This window comes from Bison bison, unplaced genomic scaffold, assembly GCF_000754665.1.
Source record: "Bison bison bison isolate TAMUID 2011002044 unplaced genomic scaffold, Bison_UMD1.0 scf7180017864374, whole genome shotgun sequence".
NCBI lineage: Eukaryota > Metazoa > Chordata > Mammalia > Artiodactyla > Bovidae > Bison > Bison bison.
In genome coordinates, this window is record NW_011494946.1 from 4,269,820 (window position 1) to 4,274,537 (window position 4,718).

A 4,718-nucleotide genomic window follows, 5' to 3' on the forward strand; every position below is an offset into this window, starting at 1 on the left:
GAGGCCCCGGGGGAGAAGCCGCGTCCGGATGGCCAGCCGTGTGTGGAGGGCGAGGCTGTGCAGAACGGCCCCTCGGGCCGCAGCCCGGCCCCGGTGGAGGGCAGCGTGGGGCTCACTGGCCCCGAGCCTGGAGAGGATGCTGGCGTGGAGGTGGCTCCAGGGCCCGCAGCAGCCGAGCACCCCTGAGCCTCGCTGGGCCGTGGGCTGGGGGCTCGTGCGCCCTGGTGTGGCACGTTGCCTTTGGCTTGGCGCGACCCCTCCTGGTGAGCTAATGAGCCACCCGAGGAGGGCTGGGCCCCGGCATTGCTGGTTTCTGCACATCCTTTTGAGACGTGTCCTGGGCCCCAGTGCTAGAACCCACGAGGACTGGTCGCTCCTAGACCTCGGGGCTAGGAGTCCAGCCCTGACCCTGCGGCTCCTGGGAGGGGCTGGGCCACCCAGGGCCTCCAGGGGCCCCTCAGGCCAAACTCCGGGTCAAGCCTGGCTGCCAGTCAAGGCCGACATGGTCATCGCCCCCACCCCCAGCCCCGAGATGGGGAGGTCCAGCCCCTGCTGTTGGTGCAGCTGCTGGTGCTTGTAACACGCCCTTGAGCCCTGTCCACTGCTTCTCTCTGTCTGACCCCTGGACCCTGCTGCTTTGGCAAAGAACACGACATTGGGAGGGGAGGTACCCCACCTCCTGGCATTTCTCCAAGTGTTCCCACAGATACTGGTGATCTGGAAACGCAGAGAGAATTCTGTGCGTGTACCCACTTCTGCAGAACGTCCGCAAAAGTATTCTGTTAGTATTATTGCCAAAAAAAACCTTTAAGGTTTTGTATTCAGCACATCCTGGGAACACACCTTCTTTCTGTTATTTCGGGGCCAGCTGACTGGTGGGGAGCCTCTGTTGTGTGTTATTTTAATCAGTGTGTCCTTGGCCAAGTCGCTTCCCACGCGTGTTATGACGTGTTTATGTTGTCCAGAAAATACTGTGGAGACTTTAAGTAGATGCAGCTGCAAAGCCTGGAGAGAGAGTGCCAGCCGACGTGACCAGCAGCCTGTCTCTCCTGTTTCTTGTTTAGTTACTTAAAGCAATAAATCACCTACGAGTTCAGTGCATTGTGAGTAGGAGTCTTTCTTCACGTCACACTGAAGAGTCGTAGCCTGGTGCCTGGACACCCCGACCCCAGTCCCCGTTCCTGTTTCCTGAGTCCCTTAACTCCTGGCACCCACAGGAGGAGCCAGCTGAGCTCGCTCTGCCTTCCTGTCATTTGTACAAAGAAGATGAAAGCGGAATTCAGGGGCCACCAGGTAGGTCAGGGCACCCCCGTGGGTGCCCTGGGTGCCCATCTACTCCCAGGGTGGGGGAGACAGTACGTTTTTAAAACAAAAAGCCCCACATCGATTACTAAGGATGCCTCCAATCTTTTTAAGTAAATTATTCAGTGTGCAAATAATTTATCTGTGTGCAGATAAATTTTTATTTATTTTTATTTATCTTTTTATCTGTGTGCAAATTTGCTAAAATAAAACACATTTTAAATATATTTTAATAGGGGAGAATTAAAAATCCTAACACAGCCACATGGCACATTTTCCTTTTATGAGCAAACTTCCCAGCCTAAACCCGAGCTTACGATAAAGGATGAAGACTGTTCAAAGAGAAGATAGTCTTTTTTTCAGTTATACACACACACACGTAATCAGATTCGTTTCTTTTATAGGTTATTACAAAGTACTAAGTAGAGCTCCCTGTGCTATACAGCAGATCCGTGTTGGTTCTCTCTTTTATATACAGTGGAGTGTATATGTTAATCCCAAACTCCTAATTTATACTGTTTGATACGTAAGTTCATTTGTATCCTTTCTTTTTAAGATTCTACACATAAGCAGTATCATATGGTACTTGTTTTTCTCTGGCTACTTCACTTACTATGCCGATCTCTAGGTCCGTCCATGTTGCTGTGAATGGCATTATTTCCCTCTTTTTATGGCTGAGTAATACTCTATTGTATATGTACCACATCTTCCTTATCCATTTGTCAGTGGACATTTGGGTTGCTTGTCTTGGCTTCATAAATAGTGCTTCAGTGAACACTTGGGTACATGTGTCATTTTGAATTTGGTTTTCTCTGGATATATGCCCAGGAATGGAACTGTAGAATTGTATGGTAGCTCTTTTTTTTTTAGTTTTTTAAGGGACCTCCATACTGTTCTCTATTGTGGCTACACCAATTTACATTCCCACCAACAGTGTAGAATGGTTGTTTTCTCCGCACCATTTCTGGCATTTATTACTTGCAGACTTTTTCATGATGGCCATTCTGACAGGTTGAGCTCATACCTCGTTGTAGTTTTGATTTGCATTTCTCTAATAATTAGCAATGTTGAGCATCTTTTCCTGTGCCTCTTGACCATCTTTATGTCTTTTTTTGAGAATTGTCTATTTAGGTCTTCAACCTATTTTTTTTTTTTTTTAAACTGGGCTGTTTGGTTTTTTTTTTTAATTTAGCTGTGTGTATATTTGGAAATTAATCTCTTGTTGGTAGCATCGTTTGCAAGTATCTTCTCCCATTCTGTAGGTTTTCTTTTTGTTTTACTTATGGTTTCCTTTGCTGTGCAAAGCTTTTTCATTTCATGAGGTCCCATTTCTTTATTTTTATCTGTCTCTGACTAGGAGATGGATCCAAAAAGGTCTTGCTGTGATTTACATCAGCGTGTCCAGCCTATATTTTCCCCTAGTTTTATTTAGTAGTATCTAGTTTTACATTTAGGTCTTTAACCCATTTTGAGTTTGCTCCTGTGTCTGGTGTTAGAGAACGTTCTAGTTCCATTCTTTGAAACAGCTGCCCAGTTTCCCCAGCACCGCTTATTGACGAGCTTGTCTTTTCTACCTTGTGTATACACTCTCGCCTCCTTCCACATCGATTAACTGACCGCAGGTGCGTGGGTCTATCTCTGTCCCACCCCACTGACACTTGCTTTTGTGCCAGGACCACACTCTTTTGACGACTGCAGCTTTGTAGTGTAGTCTGAAGTCAGCCTGGCTTGTCCGGGTCTGCTCTTCTTTCTCAAGATTGCTTTGACTACACAGAGTGAAAGAATATGTGTGTAAGCTTCCATACGAACTTTAAAATGTTTTGTTCTAGTTCTGTGAAAAATGCCATTGGTAGTTTGACAGGAATTGCACTGAATCTGTAGATTACCTTGGGTAGTATGGTCGTTTCGACAGTGTTCATTCTTCCAGTCCAAGAAGACATTTTTCATCTGTGTCACCTTCAGTTTCTTTCATCGGTACCTTATACTTTTCCAAGTACAGGTCTTTTGCCTCCTTATGTAGGTTTATTTCTAGGTGTTTTATTAAGATCGTTTTTAAAATAAAAGATAGTTTTAAAGAAGGTGATTTTTTTAAAGTTATTTTAAAATGACATTTTCCACACTTATACTCACAAATACCTACACAGTATTTTGGTTTAGTAAGAATGTTACCTCTTAGCTCATATCTTGGAGGATCACAGCTCTTGAAAAATAAGCTCCCAAAGTAGCAGGCTGGGACAGAAGCCACACACATTCTTACAGCTCTGAGAGGCACAGGATACCAGCTGCATCATTAGGTGGATGCCTTAGATCACAGAGCGGGGTATGTTTTTCAATAATTAGATGACATCTAAGTGGGCAGAATTTGTTATGGAAAAATAGTTACAGGTGAATGTAGCTAATCTGGATTCCTCGGGAGTGTGGCCCCAGCACAGGGAACAGTCTTGTTTGGCGGGCTGCTGCGCATTCCCGCTGGAATGCTGCTGCACATTCCCATCTGGTCTACCTTGGGCGGGGCCTGGACTGGCTGTACCTTGGTCGCTGGGGGAGCTTAAAAACCTCAGGGCTTCCCTGGAGGTCTGGTGGTTGACTCTGTGATCCTGATGCAGGGGCGTGGGTTCAGTCCCTGATCGGGGAACTGAGATCCCACAAGTTGTATAGCCAAAAAAAAAAAAAGATCTCTGACACCTGGGCCCCACCCCAGAGACCAGAGGGTTGCCCCTGGGGAGTGGCCAGGGCTTGGGATTTGCAAACCGCACCCCCCCATCCCTGCAAGTTGGTGCAGCTGAGGGTGAGACGTGTGGCCACAGGATGGCCATGAGCTGACTCCCAGCTTGTTCCTTGTGAAATGAGACATTTCTGACGAAAGGTGAATAAACCCCTAAATCCCACTCCCTCCCTCCTGCACATGCCTGGTAAATGTGGGGATTTCTGAAGGGAATTTTACGTTGCCAAAGCCGCCAGTGGGGGACAAGGCCGTCTTTGGCATTGCCAAGGCCCCGGGACTAGTGCAAGTTGCAGGATTTGGTGAGAGGCCTGTGTGCGTGGAGCTCCGCCTCTAAGGCTGCAGCTGTCACTGCGGGCCTGGAAGGAGTGGGGTGTTTTGAGGTGATCGAGTGACGAAGGTGGGGAACCAAGTAAGTGCTGTGGGTTCCTGATGCTCAGCCATCTCATCCCAACAGAAGCTCTGTGACAACGCTGATAGTCTTAGCATATTTGTTGTTGACTAGTCACTCAGTTGTGTCCAATTTGGCAACCTCATGAATGTAGCCCGCCAGGCTCCTCTGTCCATGGGATTTCCCAGGCAAGAACACTGGAGTGGGCTGCCATTTCCTCCTCCAGTGTATTGTTGGTGGTCTGTAAGTAACCAGACAGTGACCATCAGACCAGTCGTTGAGTTTTTTCATACCTCTAAGTGG